The 20,552-nt window shown below is 46.3% G+C and overlaps 1 protein-coding gene across 2 annotated transcripts in view; it reads right to left on the bottom strand.

Annotated features, from left to right (window-relative positions):
• Positions 1-15,663: 15,663 nt before the first annotated feature.
• LOC149362497 (uncharacterized) overlaps positions 15,664-20,552 on the bottom strand; it is a 159,379-nt gene continuing 154,490 nt past the window's right edge. For both annotated transcript variants that reach the window (XM_089569726.1, XM_089569724.1), the window contains exon 4: positions 15,664-16,319. The gene's annotated coding sequence lies outside the window, so the exon portion shown is untranslated. The remainder of the gene's footprint in view (positions 16,320-20,552) is intronic.

Consider the following 20,552-nt stretch of genomic DNA (forward strand, 5'->3'; position numbering starts at 1 on the left):
GTGGAAGAATATAAGGTGCGATGTGCATAGGGCTGTGGAAGAATTTGTGAAATAAAGACATGAGCAGGCGATAACCAAAACAAAACAAGAAAGTTAACAAAGATTATTTAAGGGCGGCAACTATTTTCTTCAAATCAAGTATGCACCAACTTGCCCAAAAAGAAGTGTTAATGCCTTACTATTGGGTAGCCGCACCACCCAGATATAATAATAGGAACAATATGTAGCGTATAACATTCCGAAGCGATGCATGGGCTATCAGGCGTACCGTAGTGGAGGGCTCCAGGTTAATCCGACCTGAGCTGACATAGCGCAGCGGCATCTGTTGCATCCACCGAAATGAGGTCGCCGAGGCTGGAATTCGATCCCAGAACCTTGGGATTAGCAGCCGAGCACTCATGTCACTGAACGACAACGGCGGGGAAGCGCCGCCTAGGCGACATTTGTTCCTACTTTTGTGCCCCAAGCCTGCCGCGACAGTGGATTAGGTCGCGTCGCAATTGAGACACCCTGCACAACGAGAAACACACCACATTCGAATGAAGCCGCACGGGTACTTTTTGCTTTATTTTGTGAAGAGCAAAGGATAAGGTGCAGTGCCGTAGATTCGGCATCGTTTCTTTTCCGGTTACTAGCCGCCTTTAGTCTGAAGGCGACATTAGCATTTGGAGGTCCCTGAACTCGTCAGCCAAGTGGCATAGCGTTCTTTCCGTGACACCATTGTGAATCTCCCGGGAAGAACCACTAAGAAGAGTGCAAAACCAATTTGTTGTATTGCCCAGTGTTGTGGCAAAGATGCAAGTACACTAATTGTTAAAAGGAGCTTTTAGGGCGGCTTGCTGTTATGTTTCAAAGCATAATTGCAGCGAAAGAACAACGTTAGACTAGGAAAGAATGTAACACGCATACGGATGAATGCTCTTTAAAAACGAAAATTGAGAGGCCGTTCCCGTTATGTGATCCGTTTTTCAGGGTCAGCTGCTAAGGGGGTCTTGTGTTGTAGGACCATGATGGTTTAGCGTGAGAGATTTAATAATTCATGAAAGTCATTGAAAAATATGGTTGTAATTAACCATTGGCCAGATGACCCGTAGATCATGTGACCGATTTTGAATGCGTGACCAGGTAACCTGGTGACCTCGTCCCCTGTTTCTTAAAAGCCTACTCTTAAAAATCAACGGAATGGGAAGAGGAGAGCATTGCTTGCCTTAAAGTTTTGTCTTTGCTTGTCGAATTAATGGCGTGGCAACCTATCCTAGTTTCATTTTCCACGCGCGGTAAGAATAACAACATGGAAAGAAATGGCTGGGTTTTAATGTATTTAAACCGAGTAGACGTGTGAAAGCACGTGTTTAGCCTGGTTGACTCATGGTTTTGCTTTGCTGGGTCGTCGGCACTTATGGGTACGATATTAGACTGAGGTTAAGCTGTTATCGAGGTTAAATTGACCTACCTGTTCACGCCGCAGATGGAAGTTGATGAAGACGGCAATGTGCAATGCACAGCGCAAGAGTGTGTGGCAGTTTAACACGAGGCGTGATGGGCTGCGGCGGTAGCATAGTGCTCTCGTGCAGTGGCAGCGAACCTGGTCTGTTCGCGCCGTCACCGGTTGGACAGCCAGTCGCGGCAATATTTATTTCTGCACTCTCAAGGTCAGGGACGCCACAAGATCCTTGGTCGGGTTTGACCCCATGAAGTAATGCTTTCGCATTAAAAATAATGGCTGGCACGAAGTATTGTGCGGAAGCACTTTTTTTTTGCATGCGGACATCACCGCCACGTAGGCTCAAAGCGCAGTTGAGGTATCCGTTGACCCAGGGAGCCAGTTATGCGCCTTTCCCTTCCTCAAAATCAACAAAACCTTCCTCTGGTTTTAAAAAAGGCAAGGCCCGTAATTGGCCCAATCTGTACATGGACGCCACCGCCTACTCAAAGCGCAATTTAGGTGCCTATTGATCCACTGAGCCAGTTACACTTTCTACTCAGAGGCTTCACACACAGACACACACCGTTGAAAGCTGAGGAGTGTGGCTAGAAGTGATTTCGCACTAAAAGAGCTGCAGTCGAATGCAACTGCTTCGACTCGTACGTCCCCACGCCCCTTCAGCGCACCCGCTGCACGATTGTCGCTCACCATATGACTGGTTAACAAAGCTATATATGACAAGCTACGACAAAGCAGCAATCCTGAAGTGATTCAACTTGCGAGCCAACTTGCGAATTAGCGCCTTTTCTGCCTCCTTCTGAATTCTCGTTCTCTGTTTCTCTGCATTTCCCCACCAGTCAAACATGAGCCAACTAGCACACGCCTTCTCAGCATACATCTCCTCAGGGTTTCTTACCAAAGGTAACTTTTTGTTCTTTACCCCTTGGTCAGGCACTGTTTTATTTCTTGCAGTTAGGCTTTCGCTGCTGACGTGCCCTCGGCTGTCCCAATAATCACGTGACGTCCTCAAGTCACGTTTGTCACACTTACGTTGCACTTCGCTCGTGACCGCAAGCGGCGTTTAAGAGCGCGCTTCTGCTTGCCATGTTAAAGCTCGTATACGCGTACAGCGCAGAGACCAGCCTGCTCAACGCTGCACGGAATTCGCCGGCGCTGGGCACTAAGCGACGAGGCCCCTCCGAGGCTAATCCCAGATCAGGCCTAATTGGATTGCAGCTAGATGGCGTGGAGGGTGGAGCGGCGCAGAGAGGGTCGACACGAGGAGTGAGTAAATTGCCGAAAGCGGCGTTTAGGGCACCCAACTGGTGGTTTCGTCGCTGCCGATGTTCCCTGATTGAGGCTCGGGTGCGGAGAGAGTGCGCGTCTTCGATGCGGACGGGGGAAACCCGGGATGGAGTTTGTCTGAATACTGCAGAGACTGCGTTAAGCGAGGCGAGAGGAGGCACGCGTGAGCTGGGTGCTTTGCACGTTCTCGATTAGCGTGGGAAAAGAAAACCAACAGGCAGAAAAGAAGGACGAGGATGAGTAAGAAGGAAGTCGTACACTACGCAATGAATTTCGAAATTTTTGGATTTTTTTTGCTGCAACAAAGCGGTGCTTGAAAATGAGAGGCTCGACGCCGCCCTCCTTTGAAACTTTACCCATCGCTCAAAACAGAGGACGAGAAGGACTGCGTGCCGGAGCATTTGTTTGTTTTCGCTTGAGTGGTGGCAGCTAAGACCACCTGCTGCTTATGTTTGGTCTATTACACTAGTGGCATGCTTCGTCGGCTCAGACTGGGCAGTTGGTTTTCCTGCCCTTGTGACGGCTTTTCTTTCTCGACGCGGCGGTAGTTTATTAATTTTACATAAACATCCGACATCAGTGTATATAGTATACTTCAGGGGTTAAATGAGGGGGGGGGGGGGGGGTCATGTTATGGAGCTTCTTCACCTTTGTAGATTTTAGATCCTAGCGCCTCCATTGTGTCCAAGTGAAGAAAGTGGCTTCTCTGTGCTTCCAGCTTTTTGTTGTCATAGCTGTTTTCATTTTTATTTTGCTTACGGTGCTGTGAAGGCAAGTTCAAGAGCGACCAATGCAATTTGTGCCGGAATCGCTTCAATGCCTCTTTGATTATTTGCGGGGCTCACCTCACTTAACATGTCCTAAACCGGATCCGGGAGGCACTCTGTCTCATAAGCTTCCTACTGCAGCAATGCCTGAGACTTCCATTGCATGTCTAAAGAACTCTTTTTCTGTGCATCTCATTATTCATCGGTCGTTAAAAATGATCACTGTAGCGGGCATGTACGCAAATATTTTCCTATATATTGCAAGCAATTCAGTGTCAATCAGTTTGTTTCAACAGAATTTTCAGACTGGCTGGATGGCTCATAATTTCAATAAGTATTCAGTGTTCGTCCCACGTCCTTTTTTAGTCTTTTCGCTTGTCGTAGAATTGCGCCATGCTGCTTATAAAGTAAATTCGGTTTATTTCTTCCAAAAGGTGTGCATAATTCTGGGATGGTTACTTGGGCAAAAAATGTTTAACTAAAGCTTTACTAGGCCTAGAAATCCGATTTACAACAGGAGTTTTTAAGGGCAGTTTAGCATGCACAAAAATTAAGGGAGCTAGTATAAGCAGATATCATCTCTAAAGTTCAGTTACATATGGAGACGTGTGCACCATGAGATGAGACGACAGTGGTAGAGATGTGGTGATAACTTGTCTCTGCATTTCTTAAAACACAAATCAGCAAGATATCAAATATTACAAAGCCGGGGCCATTAAATAATACAGGAAAGCCTAGACTGTTGAACCGCAGCCAAATTGGACGTACGCGGCGTACGCTGCGGGGACATAAACGTCGGCGCCGAGCAAACGCTGGTATTACAAGGGTTGATCAATGAACGTTTCAGTGTTACGATAGTCAACAACGCTCTCTAACATAACACCACAAGTAGCAACTGCGTCGACTACATCTTCGCACGGCACGTAGGTTTGGCAAGCATGACTTATGCGCCTACTTGAGCTCTCAGATTCCGTAACTCGCCGTCCTCGGCGGCACACATAAACAACCAGACTGAAACAAGTGCTAAATGGTTTGTTTACTGACAACGCTCAGTTTCTATTCATGGTGAAATAATGAAAAAGAAAACTCTACGCAGCATGCACACATTCCTGCAGTACAGTAGTCCAGGCGCAGCATGGATTACCGTATTTTCCGGTGTATAAGACGCACCCTTGTATAAGACGCACTTGCCATATATGCAAGCTGTCACTGGAAAAGTTCGTATATAAGACGCACCCGTGTATAAGACGCACCCCAGTTTACCCAGTTAGGCCAGTGAGGCTTAATTAAATACGCTTGCGCGACTATCGCGAAATGCACCGTACCTGTGAGCAATTCTTAAGCAACGCTAAGTGATCGAAAAAGGCAACACTCATGCCATACTCGTCCACGTTCTAGCAAAAAAGAACGGAAAAACGATACAGCTCCCCATATGTCCATAACATTTTATTCTACTTGAAACCTTCGAAGTCTTCATCTTCAGATGCGCTATCAAAAGGTTCACCCATTTCTGGAAGCAACTCGGCTGAAACATGCACTACGTACACGGAGCAAAAAAAAGTTGCAAAGGGTGACTAAAAAAGAACGCCGGCTTGTCTTGACAATGGCGAGAAGCGCGATTGTCACCATCTTTTGGCGCTTCTCATTACTTTTGCTTGGGGCCTCCGAAACAGCCGCGCGTTTGTGATCCCGGAAGTCGTCATCCCCGCCGTTTCATAATATAGATCACCTAGAATGTGGCGCACGGCGGTCCCGGTATTGAAGTATTATCCGTGTTACAACCGCGTTATTGGTAGTGATATTTTTTAGGTGCAAAAAGCTTGAGCATGAACTGGAGTAATCGATGAACGCGCAAAAAAAGATGAAAAATTCGCATATAAGACGCACCCTTGTATAGGACGCACCAGCAAAATTTTCGAAAAAAAGCCGCGTCTTATACACCGGAAAATACGGTACATCGCAACTTTTTTTATTTCAAGACCTAATTTTCAGTCTTTACGTGCTTGCTCTTCCAAGCATAAAAAAGCCGACTGAAATTTTGGCGGCTATTGCAGAGTTCGGCTGCGTCACTTCGATTAGCGTAGGAGCGGATCACATTATATTTGACGTTCAAGCCCGCGTACGGGCGAACGCCGCCAACAAGGCGCGGTAACTTTGTGAGTTTGGAAGGCCGAGTTTTGTCCATTTTCGAAACGCGTGGGGCCCAAGAAAATGGAAACGCGCCAGCCGACTGTTCGCTTTAAAAGCCAGTCTTGGAAAAACGTGCTGAAAATGGGAGAATGATAGTGACGGTATCGAGCCGGCCAACCTCTTCAGAGATGCGGTCGTGATCCCGTCGTTAAAAAGCACCGGGAAGGACTTCGAGAGTTTATTGCGACCTTGGGACATGGCGACGGTGATTGATGAGCTCTGTTGGGAAACGAGGGCGATAGGCTTTCTAAATCCTTTCATCAATCGCAGGTTTCTTCATCGCTTGAGCGGTGTGCTTAAGGTATTGTTTACGCCAATGCTCGCTTTACTTATCGTGCTGGACTCATAACGTTTATCTGTTTAACACTAACACGCCGCTCTAACGAAATCTGCATTTCATGGGAGTATTATCTCAGCAAAGAGATATACTGGGCAGTTTTCGAGGAAAGCCTTGCTAAGATAAAGGAGTCATTTTTATTTGTTCGTATAACTACGAAGTGCAGAAATTAGCATACATTTGCATGAATATACGGCATAAAGATAATAGATAGCATTCACTAAAGGACAAAGAAATATGCACGAAAACTTGCCACAGTGTAGGAAAAAAATAGAATAATTTTTAAACAGTTAAGTCAGAACTCAACACTCCAAAGTCTGCAAATTTTATAATCAATTAAACTTTGTATACTTTTAGTAACGGGAATGCAATCAAGCGGTATACTTTAAATGCAACACTTTGTAGGGAAACAGCACAGTGTGGTGAAGATAAAATGAGGAAAAAAAAGCAAACATGGAACGACAAGTACCTGAGCTGACTACCACCTGACTTTATTGGACAAAATCCCCAGACTCTTCTAGTTGCTTCAACACACTAAAGGCTGCAGATTTTACCGACGCCATTTTATTGCTCTCTTGGGGCATCTAGTTCACTCCAAGCTGCCAGCATGCATGAAACACCAGAACCATTTGAAAAGACACGTACAAGCCCAAAAAAACACGGACAGAGAAATACTTGGACAACACGAGCGCATGTCTCTGTCCGTGTTTTTTTTTTTTTGCGCTTGTACGTGTCTGCTATGTACCAGTTAGCCCAAAGGTCTCTCTGCTCTTGACAATTTGAACACATCACTTTAGAAGTGAGACAGGAGCAATATCACATAATTTTTTTTTTTAGTTGAGATTCTTGAAGAAAGCATGAATAGTTACTTCATAATATCTTGAGCATCAAACCGAAACATATAGCTCTTTTCTCTCTCAGACTGGTAGACGCCCTAAATTTTGGACTTTAGCATAGGCCCGCATTTGCATACTTTCTTAAGATGAACATATTTGCATTTTTTCATTCAAATTAAAGTTCCAAAACAGAATAGTAGTAGAATGACCCCAAACAGTATCGCCGTATCAAATACGAAGATAGTAAGTAAGGGTCATTTTTATGAAAAAAATTTTGTTTTCCTTGACGATCACCGGAATTATCGCTCAAATCTATGTAAGTTCGTGATAACAGAATTAAGCGCATGCTCATCTTGTACTGTGGATGGCGAGGTTTCAACGTCCCGAAGAGACTAAGGCTATGAGGGCGCCACAGTGGTGGGCGCTGGTTTAATTTAGATAACCTAGTGTTCTTTAACTTTCTGAAACATCACACATCACACATGGGTTTTTATATTTCGCTTCTATTGAAATACGATCGCCGTGGCTGGTTTCGAACCCGCGACCTTGGGATCGGCAGCTGAGTGCCAAGCCACTGAGCCATCACGAATGATGCCCATCCTCTCATGAGTAGTAGTGTGCTAAGTGTTTGTGAAAAGCCATTCGTTAGAGGGAATTTCTCTCCATAGTATACTGGAAAAAGAGCCTTTGTTATTGGGCACAAATATTCCATCCTGGAAGGTTTCTCCAAGAAACAAAAGTGGCTGAGGACGCAATTCACTGCTTCGCATGTGTGTGCCTTCTGGACGACTTACCATTTTCTTAGCGCTCCTTGAACCCAATTCTCCAGCTCTTGTGACACTACAAACTGCTGTGTGCAAGAAAATTAAGAAGATTCTGTTTTTTGGCCGCTACATTTAGTAAAATTAGGCAGACCACTGACCGACATATATTTAAAAAAATCGCCTTTATGACAACTTATGTTCCAGGCTTCACGACCAGCAAGCATTACCGGTTCCTTCTTTTTCCTTATAAAAATTGCATATAGGCTGTCTATAGACTTTTTGTTCACTCTATTGCCTTCCTATAGATATTTCCTTTTGTCTATTCATACTCTGTTGTAGACTGTCTATAGACAGTAGTCTACTGAAAGTGTATGCCTATAAACCTATAGAGTGTATATACACTCTTGATAGAGTCTGCGTTGCCTATAGACTAGGCTATAGGATTAATTTATATAAAGTCTAAATAATTTATAGACAAAAGTGTATGGGCAGTCTATAGACCATCTAAAAATTTTTTTTTTGCAAGGGTTAATGAAGAAAAATGGTCTCTTAGAAGCAATGAGGAAAACTTGAACATGCATCGTGATGGTGGGCATGTGCACCCATGCAACCATCAACCAGGTAGGTATTTGGACATAACTGTACCGTGTGGCACAGGAGCGCGCCACGCGCATAACCTTGGTTGTTCGCTGGTTCGCCAACTGCTTCATGGGCGTCGAGTACTCGCTACCACCAGTACAGGCTTCTGCGAATTCCGCTTTTGTACGGAACTATTCGGCGATGGTTGATGCCACCTGAAAAAGCATGCAGCGTCGGAGTTAAGTTTTCGAAACTCGGGTGGCAGGATTGGTCCTGTCGGACGCTCGTCGCGAGCGAAGAATGATGATGGCACGTTGGCCGACGATAGCATGCACGGCGGTTAGTAGTACGAAGAGCACTTCGCGTCTTCGTCCGCTCGTCCGGCGACACTCTGCCGGTTGGGGCAGCAACTCCATCTTCTGATTTATTAAGGACGGGTACAATGTAGCACGAGAAAGAGTCAGTTGAAAGCTGAGTAGAGCTTAGCTAAATCCACTCTCGCCCAATTCCAACCAGTAACAGTACAATGGCGCCAGACATACAAGTGGGCGGAGCCCAGGACTGCCAGTAAACAGAAACCCACCGCTTAGCTGGGCAGTCTGGTCGTTTGAGAAGTCGCCAGCCCTAATGACCCACCACTTGATAACTAGTCCTTCCTCAACGGAAAAATGTCGGCCATTTGCGGCCCTGACAAGGCCTTTCGCGGTCTTACTTCCAATTTGCCGTGGCCTTGGACAGCGTCCGAAGCACGCGACGCGCTGTTATTATTCTAACCCCTCTCGACTCTTCACAGACATGGCAGTTCCCGGCGAAAGGGAGAAACGAGCCACCTGCGTCGTAGGCTTCTAACTGAGAAGTTAGCACGGAGTTCAGTTTTCGGCCTTTGCGCATCGTTAAATTCTACAGCCTACTCCCCTCAGGCAGTGCTCAAAGCTGTTCAATACTTCAATTAACGCATTATTTCTGAGTAACACATTCCTGCCTGCGAAATCTGTCACGGCTTCGTTTATTTTCGCTTGCACCGATGTGAAAGTGTGCACAGTAGAGGGTTTAACGGCTCGAAGCTGCTCATAAACTGTGAGAGATGCTATAGTGGGAACTTGTGATTATTTTGCACCACTCGGTGTTTTTTAACATGCACTGACATCGCACAGCGCATGGCGGTCTTTGACATTTGTCTCCATCTAAACAAGGCCGCTGCGGCCGGAATTGGATTCCAGAGGCTTCTGCTCAGCATGCAGCTTAACGTCAAACCCGCTAAGCCGGCAGGGCCGCTTTTGTTTGAACTGAGATTTCCGCGTTTTCACTCAGATCTACCGTGTGCAGCCGAAGCTCGTGAAAGCAAGCTTGGCGGGAAGGTTAAGCTACGTAGTAAGTATTGGAAATTGAGTAAGAGCTTGTTTGCGTTCGCGAGGTGGAAAAAAAAATCAAAACTCTGCAAAAGTTATTGGTTATATAAAAAAAGTAAGGACTCGAGTTTTCAGTCTGTCCGCAAAGTGAGAAATTAATTCATTTGTGGCCACAGGGGCCTTCCACCGACAGCGTCGTGATCAAAGAAGTGCCCAGCTCGAGGTGCCGGCTAGTCCATGTCGCCGTGTGTTTGCAGTTGTCACAGGGACAAAATGAGAACGTTATCTGGAATTTGCTGGCTGGCTCGCCCATAGATTGTCCGGCTATGAAACTCACCCGGATTGGTTCGCGCCTTATCTGGAGAGCCGCTTTTTATGTACCAAAAATAATGAAGACATTTGCGTCAGTTTTCTCATCACAGCCTCTTTCGTAGGCGTTGCCGGCAGTTCTCGAAGCGATACTTCAAAAGGTAATGTTTTCCTCTCTTATATTTTTTGTAAACAGAGATTATTCCGCAGCAAATGGTGTCATGAATGGCGTGTTCGGCATGATTTAGAGCGCGCTCTGAATTTTGAATGCATCGAGGAGAGCAGAAATAACCGGGCGAGGCTGTTCGGGATTGTCTTGGCTATAACAGAAGAGACTTAGATGAAACGAAAATACAGAATATAACGTCGGCTGATGAGCGAAATCTTTATTGACAGAGTAGCTGGTGTATATATACCACACTGGTAACCACGAGGAGAACAGAGCGCACATATATCACTCGCCATAATGCCGTTGCAGCGTCGACACGCGTTAACGTTGTGCTTCCAGGAAACAGCCGACAGCCAGCGTACAGGGTCGATGCGGACAGACCTTCTTCATCTTTTCAAAAAAAGAAAATGTTGCAAGAAGCAGGACGTTGACAGGTGCAGTTGCTCCACTAGCATTATGATACATGATTAATGATGTATGATGTATGCCTATATTCCTTTTCTTCTGGTAGTTGCCGGTGTGAGATCCTGCCGGCCACTCTGAAAATGAAGAATCCAGTCGGAAGTCAGCACTGTATTCTTTTTTATTTGTTGCATCTGCTTCTGCTGCGCTGTAGCCACAACACAGAAAAGGCAGACCGAAAAATTGGTAACCAGCGTCTGCGACTAGCCGGTCGAATATTGCCCGTGCCCCTGTCGAGACAGATTATTATAAAGAGTCAGAGGGAAGGCGTACTGATTAATAACCTCGCACGACTCGCAGTTACAACTTAACAACGTGACTTGCACCGCAACAGCCGACGTCCAGCTGTCAAAACATACAAACGATACGCGGCTCGACATTAGGCGCGATTAGCTGGTACGCATGCCTTGCACAGCCGCAAAGGTTGAGACTGTGATAGCGGCTGCAATAGGCAGCTGCGTAAATGCCAGGCCTCCAGCCGGTGACCTCTGTTCAGCACAACATTGTAACAACCAGCTACAAAGTCTCAGTTTTTCACAGCCAATGAGCTTCGCAGAAGGGCACAAACGTTTTGCAGTGCTAATAACCCTGAGAAATTTCTGGGTCCTTTCCAAGCAGCGAACCACGACATATTCGACAGTTTTAGGCTCCTGTTCTGCTACGCCTTTGCCACTTTGGTGAACCCTATCACACCTAAAGAAGTTAATGACTTGAAATGGGGAACTTTTTTTTTTCACTTCTAGAGCGAAAGCTCTGTTCCCCCCGTACAAAGCTGAAGGTCATGTGGCTATAAAGTTTGAGCTTCAAACCAGGAGGAGCGGAGGCTTGGCTCTGACGGCATGCAACGTGACTCGCCCCGCCCCGCCACAGCTGCGCGCGTTGAGCGGCACTCTCGCAACTGCCGGAAATAGGGTGACGCGCCGTTCACTATATAAACGCGTGTGGCTAGTGCTTACCTTAACAGAGCTTTCGCTCATTTTAGTAGGTGCAGTCATGTTTAACCACAGCTAATTAAAAAAAATACTAATACCCATATTAAGGCGAAAGCCCTTAATGGCTCATGCTCGTTGTGTCCGTCCATGCCCCCGTTATTCGTCCGTGCGCTGGAATCGTGCCAACTGTGGCCTCTCCTCCGCGCTGCGGCGCAACCTTCTCCCCTCCTTAGCAGCCGGCGCGCTGGTGGGGGGCGCATCTGTGCATAGCAACCGTGACGTCACACAGTAGAGGTAGAACGAGCGCGGGCGCGTCGGTGGTGGCAGCTGCACCACCGCTCCTTCGCCAGACGTCTCGTTGCAGTCGAGTGAGGGAGACGCATCGCTCCGAGGCGGCCCAATGATTCCGCGCCAAGCGGTTCGGGGAAGCGGCAGTGGGTTGACCACAAGGCTTTCGCCAACCACACTTTAGGATTTCCAAAGTGTCTTCGGTAATTTTTTATTTAACTAGCTATCGGGGAAGTGGATCGCACGTGGGGATCATTGCTCTCTTCACGTGAGAGCTTTTAAAGGAGGATTACATTCTTATAGCAGGCGTTTAGCGTTGAATAGGTGCAAACTGTGACGGCCATGTAATAACCATGCTGTCTTAAGTCTATTCCTGTCTTAAGCTGTCTTAAGCGCCAGTTGTTCCGACATTCGTACCAAAATTGTGTCGCAACCGTTTGGCCTACAGCGCTCCGGGTTGTGTCACACGATTTCTCGTCGCATATAACATTTATGTGCTAGGCTAGCTGGCGGCAGGAATTCGAACACGCGACATATGCGCCTTCAGTTCTGTGCCTTCCCAGACTTTCGTATCGAAATGATGATGTAAACGTTCGTCGTACAGACTTCCAGGTGATGTAATACGCACACGCACGCATGCGTCTGTGGGTGTTCGGCGTCATACTTCGAAAAAAAAAAATATATTCATCGCCTGAAATAAACTCAGCTGGCAGACCGCAAACAAACGTCTTCGCCTTGCGTCAATGACATACTTTCGCATTCCCACACGGAAGGAGTCTTAGGTATCTTTTCCGCATTTTTTTTTGGTACGTACGCTACAGCTCTCAATAAAGTATACTTATATTGAGCCTCTACTGCTCAGACGAACCTTGAGAAGAGGTGGCGCCAGAAAAGAAGTGTACATTGTTTGGTACAGATACTTCATCAACGCTTTGTTTCAACAGACGAACGGGTCGATGAATAAGCGATGCATACCACACTCCCATAATCTGTCTCTGTCCCCAAGCAGAGCAAGCGGAGAAAACTTTTAAAATACAAAAGTTAAGGGAGCGACTTTCGCATGGCATAATATCTGCCGGAACATAAAGAGCTATGTGTTCAGCCGTATATACGTGCCAACGCCTAATGGAGACGGATCGCCGAGGAAACAACGAAGCGGAAACAACGAAGCACAAACTGCTGATCGATTCACTCGTTCATCACGACAGGCGTATGAACAGACGAGCGTGTACACGTTCTGGCGAAGACGCTGCTAGACATAATGACACGGGGCGATCAATTCTTCGATACTCACTGGAGGACCGAGGAGAGAGCGAAGCAAGGGACAGCTAACTAACGGGCTGGCATCGTTTGAGTGCCACTAAGTATGGTGTACTTCCATCATTACCCTATTCTTACACGCAACAAATTTTCATGTGCAGGAAGATTAAAAAAGCACAATTTTTGCAGGGGCCTCAAGAGGCTATCCTATAGTATTTCCGCGCTAGTCCTCGCCACTGTATCGACGACTCATCGCTGTCATCGCGCCGTGTGTACCTCAAGGCAACAAGTACGTAACACTGCGATTGCAAGACCAGCAGTTTGAGCCAAGCGGAGATCAACGGCGATAACACAGCTCTCCTTGCACACCTTCCAAACACGCCTGCGGCACAGCTTACTAGCTTCTTAAGTGGCAAACTGTAAGCAAGCTTGTTTTCAGTGGCTAACGTCTTTCCATACTCATGCGGCCGCGCGGGACTCGAGGTGTACAGCTCCTGTGAGCTTGCCGTCTCTCGTGTAATCGCGTTCTCGTTCTGTGTTCACTTCAAGGAAAAGCTTACACTCAACGGGATCGAATCAGCCATTTGGCTCACTTTTTGATTAGGCAATTTAAATGACAGTTTTTAGAGTACCCATGCACATTTAGCGACGATTACGATCCCAACCATTGATTACTTGGCTTTTTTAATTTTCGCTTGCAGCTTTATATCAGCCAGGTGGCAAGTGCGCCTCTTGAAATAAAATGTTTTTTTTTTTAGGAAAGGAAGGGACGCAGTAACTGTCTCACGTATTGGTCAAATGTTTAGGGGAATCCCCCAACGTGGCGTAGATTTGTAATAAGGGAGTAATTACTCATTGGCATCCACCCGAGCGCAGCCATACAGCTACAAAAGAAAGCTATACAGTTTTCTCAGAAACTTCGTAGTTAAAGAAAAATTCGTCCTGGTCCGGGGTTCGAACCCGGGACCACCGCATCACCGGAGCAGTCGCTCTACCAATTGAGCTAACCGGGACGCAAGCTTATGGTAGGGCGAGAGCGAATTGATCAATAACTCGAAGTGGGAACAGTGTTGGTTGTATCTCGCGTTGTATTTCGGCAGAAACCCGACCAGCGCCGTAAGGAAAGGAATAAAGTAGGGAGTGAAAGAAGAAAGGAAGAAAGAGGTGCCGTGGTGGAGGCTTCCGGAATAATTTCGACCACGCGGGGATCTTTAACGTGCGCTGACATCGCTCATCACACGGGCGCCTTCAGCGTTCCGCCTCCATCGAAACGTGGCCGCCGTGGTCGGGTGTGAACCAGAGTACTCCGGCTCGGTAGACGAGCGCCTTAGCCACTGACCCACCGCGATAGGTGTGCCTCTTGAGCCTATTCGCGTTGTGTGGCCACCTTAGTGTCTCGAACTGTATTTTCGCTATCTCGATCCTTGCGCAAAAGCTCTGCGAAAGCAAGTATGTCTGAAGCGCCCCGCTCCCACTGCCTTATTTTATTTGCCAATTACACTCGCCCTTCCGCTCAACTTGCAATAGTCTGGGGGAGTTTCAGCTCATGATTTGCACCTGCAGGCGATTCTCGGCAATTGTTGGTGGTGATAGTAGGGTTTTATTGCCAGCACAGGTTAGAGCTTGACTGATGCCTTTAACTAAAGGGCTCAGTTGGTCGGCGCCAGCCGCACATCACCAGCGACGACGTCCGTCTTCTGGCCTTTTACAGGACCGCCGAGCGCCGACTTTGGGAACAGCAGCGTATTTATTGCCTTGTTAATGTAGCTTTGCGTGTTTGTTTGTCGGCCTATCTTTCGAGTGCCTCGCCTCGGGGGCAAGTCAGGCCAGTTGCAAAGCATCCTTTAAGTGCAGTGAACTACTGAGCAAACATGCAGAATACTCATCTCTTATGTTTGATACTCTTTGGCTAAGGTGCCCTGGCGCCATAAAACTCATTCTCATATAATAACCGTCATCACCGGAATGCCTATCTCATTATAACCTCCAGTTAACTCTATAGAATGCCAGAAGCTTATGCCTTATTCCTGATTGATTTCTTGACGTCATCGCTGGCCCTGATTACGAGCCACCCGCGACCGCGTTTTTCTTCTCTCAACAACCTCTATGAGTATCTAAACATGCGCCGATTGTGTGTTCCGGGCATTGCAAGCACGACGCCACGCTTGTTGGTACTATCTAGTTTGAGACAGCATAAGCCCACTCAAAGATATCTTCTTTATGGCCATAGCTCGTTCAGCAATAAGGAAGATTTGCATATACCGCTCTCAGGCATTCAAGGCTTTTTTCGTGGCGTGTTTTGCGTGATCTATTGAGAGCGGAAATGAGGTGAAACCATGTGATAGCTAGTACCTTTTAAGCCATAGCAGTGCACCTTTTCACACAGATAGTTACGCTGAGAAAGGTGTAATCGAAGTAGACGATCGTGGACTAATTTTTCTAATTTGGGCACATCTCAACCGCCCCTTTAGGACCTGAACTTGGCACCGAGGTGCACAGATCCAGGCTGCAGAGGTGTACAGCCCCACATGTTGTACTACGTGAATTCGCTGTCTGGATGAGCACACCAAACCAGTGGCCGAAGCCTCTGGTCTTTGAGCAGAGCACACCAAACCAGTGGCCGAAGCCTCTGGTCTTTGAGCAGAGGACCCAGAAGAGGTTCCCATCGGCGCAACAGAGCGCAGAGCCGAGACAGGAATAAAGAGGCTTTTATTGCAACAAAAAACTCGGTTACCCTCGTAACAATGTACGTCGCTGGGAGAGGTCGGCCCCGGGTTATTTCTTCTCCTTTTTCTTCTCGTTCCATTTATCCGCACCTTTCTTTTGCTACCCGTATCAGCAGACTGCCGCTCCTGGCAAAGCGGCAGTTCCCTAAACGATTCACAAACGTGACTCGCGTCTAGCTGCGTCCGCAAAGAAAACTGGAGCATACAGCGCGTGGTTTGCACATCAGGAGGTGCACGCAACAGCTAGGGGAGAGTGGGCATGGCGAGAAGCTGACTGATTCACTTACTGAATGCAAACATGCACGCGTGGAGCAGTAAGCACGCAGGAAAGTAATGAAGTAATACAAGCAACGCTGACGAGAATGATAATGGTACAACGGCCCAGCATTAGACGAGAGAATGGGGGCCGTGTGTGGCGCGGGCGTAGCGCTATGGCGGCGACGCCTATGCCATTCTGATTGAGCCTACGCTGGCTTGAAAAGCAACACGCGTCGACGCCTAAAGCGGTTGCCTGCCGCGATTGAGCGCGAAGATTTCAACCCTTGGGCGGGAGACTATGTCGGGTGGGGGCGATGCGCTGTCGACTGAAGAGACGCTGGAACCAAGGCGCTCGGAGAAGCCTGCGCATGAAGAAGGAAACATAGAAAAGGCATGACTGATGTGAGCTCGTAGTTTCGGAATCATTTTGCAGTGATAGCAAGGAAAATGCAAAGCCAGTCAGTCAGTCAGTCAGAATCAATCAATCAATCAATCAATCAATCAATCAATCAATCAATCAATCAATCAATCAATCAATCAATCAATCAATCAATCAATCAATCAATCAATCAATCAATCAATCAATCAATCAATCAATCAATCAATCAATCAAATCTCTGAAAATAATGAACCATACCCCGTGACATCTGAAGAAACAGGGAACTACTGAAAACTGAAATCATCAGGTAGTTTACCGTCAAGCTTTACCCTCTTCGTGAAGGAAACAAGGATAAGAAATTGACGTGGCATGCTCTAATTTCGGAACAATTTTAAGACAAGAACTGGCTCTGACCAGCCGCTGAGACCCCAGCACCGCCCAGTAGTTGGTAAGTCAGCATCAATCAATCAATCAATCAATCAATCAATCAATCAATCAATCAATCAATCAATCAATCAATCAATCAATCAATCAATCAATCAATCAATCAATCAATCAATCAATCAATCAATCAATCAATCAATCAATCAATCAATCAATCAATCAATCAATCAATCAATCAATCAATCAATCAATCAATCAATCAATCAATCAATCAATCAAATCTGAAAATTGTGCATACGGTAATTGCATGGACAGTTCTCATTCACGTTCGGCTTATTTCAGTGCCACCAATGCGGTGCCGCTATGTCTCGCACAACGACGGCGACGCGGTGCAGATTAAGCGTGCCTTCAGGTGTGCAGGTTTTTTTGCGCATATATTCTACAAAGCGTTCCGACAAGTTATGTAACGCTAATTTCTGCGAAATCGGTTGGTGCCGTCAAACCACCAGCGTTGAAGAGGAGGGTCTCTACTGCGGACCACCAAATTACGGAGAAAAAGTAAGTGGGAAACAGGGGAAACAAAGAAGAACCAGTGTTTTACTTCAGGCAAACGTGTTTAATGCGAGAAGTAACATAAAATAATGCACGCACACATTTCACATTTCGACGTCGTTCACATCGCCTTTTCGGGTATTGATCTTAGGTTAATATTCATCTGTACGCCTGGCTAACTTCAGGTCTCGAGAGATGAGGTGTACACAAAAATCGCTTTCAGGGAGACTCAGTCAGGGTCTTATCATGTTCGTCTTAGGAATTTTAGAAAAGAGAAGGAATAACATTTTTCTAAAAAATGCCACCTATAACACACCCAACAATTCCGGACAAAAGCATTATTCAAAGGAAAAGAGTTTATGAATACAATTTTTTCACAAATAGTAAGAATTCACTATAACAATCAATATACCAGCAGATCTCCGGCGCACAGGCTTGCATTTTTGTGCTATATACGTCTTTGCTATCGTCAGAAGAGTTCGCCATTGATTTTTTAGACAGTCTCAACTGCTAGATTCGAGCGATGAAAAAACTATAAAACAAAATTTTACTACACGCCGGAAGAATGGATGATTACCTTCAATGTTTCCATAACAGTGCCTTACAGTTTTCCAATATTCAAAATTTGACAGTTTGCTCCTTGGTGTTCGTTATGACACGCACAGTTTTTTTCCCTAAGTGTTTTCAAGGCAGAAAGAAGGATTCAGCTCCCTTTACGTCCAACGAAATTATCTAAGGTGCCTTTAGTGAGTAGGCTCAAGAGTATCGATAAGAAAAAAAAAACAGAAAAAGAGGAAAGATTGACATCACACGTCAGCGTGTGGATAGGAGGCCACAGAAAACAGCTACCCTCTCGGCTGAGTGTGGGTATTTCACCTCTCTGCTTGCTACGGATGAAGGATTCCGGCGCTTCAGTCACGTTGGGCGCGCCCGATGCAGGCTCAATAAACGTGACGCAGGTTCGAAACACGAGCGTCGGGGGAGCAAACCAACTTTTGGCGAACTCGCTGGTCCCTGTAGAGGAATTATGTGTCGGCAGAAAAAAAAAAGAGCTTGGTGGCCCTCGTTGAATAAGGAAACAACGCAGACGCAGTCTATGTCCGGCTTGATTGATACTGTGCCTGGCTTCCTTTCTGAGCCATTACTAGCCTTGTAAGCGCACCTCACTAGCGCTACAGAGTGGGAGAACCGGAAGTATTTACTCTCCTCCTGCCCCTTGGTAACACGCGAACACTTCTGCTCGGGTCTTGCTAATCCTGAGGCTACGTTGAAACCTGGCAGTGCCAAATGTAAGGAACGTTTCAGTGGGCGGCTCATTCCAATGCGCAAGCAACGAATTCTAAAAGAAAAAGATCCTGTGAAGGAACTAAATCTGCCAAAATTTTCTGTTGCATGAATCTGTCAGCTGTAAAACTTCTTAATTTATAACTATAAATCTTGAAATTAAAGATAAGCAACAACGTAAATAACAGGTCTAAGTACATCATTCAGTACTTTTGCAGTGTTTTTCAGCGCCAAAAAAACGTGAATTTGATCCGGCAGAAAGGTTGTCGCAATAAATGTAATAAAATCAATAAAACCGCTTTGTTCAAGTTACTTGATTTTTTTTTTTCAGTTTCTCTCAAGCAGAACTCTACTAGAAAAACCCGCCCGTCACACAAAACCTACTTCACCTATCCCGGCTGCTATCCGTTTCTTTATTAAAATGCAGTCCATAACAGAACTCCTTGCCGTACCAATGTTCGTGCTTCAAAGAAGGCAGTGCGTAGGCGTAGAAGGAACTGCCTTTGCAAAGCCAGTTGAGAAAGTTTTTTTGAAATCAAACTAAGAAGATTACAGAACTAGCAGCGACGTAGAGTCCAACTTCGCTACCACACGTTAATGACTTTTGTTATGAAAAAAAAAGCTGGTTTCCAGTTTCAGTCCTCTACCAGGTTCGCAATTACGAAGCGTTTTTCAGGCCGGAAGTGTTTCTTTATCGCGTCCTTTGTTGAGCAATAATACGTGTGATTATTATTCCTAGCAGTCGGACACAGAGCGAGATAGAACGATAAAAGAAAAGAATTCTGTGATGACTGGGAAGTGAGGGCAGTAATTCTGGCTTTGGCTTAGTTAGTTTTTAGTTTTTATTCGCACCACGAGCACGTTCTAAAAGGGACAAAGAAGGAATACGGTTCCACGACAGCTTAAGACGCCCTTAGTTCCCTTCCGGCATTTGTTGCTGCCACAATCAAAAATCGCCGCGAACGGACTAAATGGAGGATAACATGATACACTGTTCAGTTAAGTCTGCAAAGGACGTCATCAGACATCTCGCGTCATATCCGCGCATCACAGAACTGAAAAAAGCTTTTTAAACAAACGGTGCAGAAGCTAGAGTTCAGTGGCTGCAGACTTGTGCACAGTAAATGAGGAAGTATAACAATTATTGCTGACTAATGTGCACAGAGAAATTCGGGTACAGCATCGAATTACTTCGGATCGAAGTTTAAGGCTGTATTTGACTTTCAGTGACGCTGTCGAGGCTGCAGTACGCGATATGTAGCTTCGGACATCTTCACAATTGGTCAGCTGCATTACATCGCATTTACCTTAAAGACTGCCAAGTGACCCAAGATATTTACAGAGTCGCCCACGCGTCATTCTTGGGTCCCGGGACATAGCGTTGGTCCACGTGATTCCATACGCCACCACACGGAATAAACAAGAGCTCAGAAATCGGTTTTCTACGGATAACGGGACTTCGCTTTTTATGCGAAGCATACTACTTTAGCTACCACTTCAGCCCTTCACCGTGGTTATGCGCCTCCAAATCACGTGATACATGACGTCACACCACGTGACACGATGACGTCACGACAGTGGAGAAACGGGGGCCCACCTCGCGCCGTCGCTGTGGTTGTGCGCCTCCAAATTACGCGACACGATGATGCTTCGCATTCTCCAGGCTTAACCAAGTTAAGCCTCAGCCTTTTTTTTTCTCTCTCTTTCTTTAAGGCGAAATGATGTTCTTATCAAAGTCACTGACCAGAAATCATAGCGACCGGTCGGCACACTCTAAACAGAAAAGCGTGCAAAGGGAGTAAGCTGTTAACGTAGGGCGCTAGTGGCCAAATTACTTCATTTTAAGGCGAAAGTCTTTAATGCCTCATCATTGTCGACAGAAGGCTGTGAGCAGAAGTGTCACGCTTTTTGGTTGGTCGAAATGGTTATGACGTCAAAGTGCGCGAATTCGGAAGTAATGAGGTCGCCCACGGATGCCTGACGCCCCCTTTTGGAG

This window comes from Amblyomma mixtum, chromosome 2, assembly GCF_055824585.1.
Source record: "Amblyomma mixtum isolate Tamu chromosome 2, ASM5582458v1, whole genome shotgun sequence".
Taxonomy (NCBI): Eukaryota; Metazoa; Arthropoda; class Arachnida; order Ixodida; family Ixodidae; genus Amblyomma; species Amblyomma mixtum.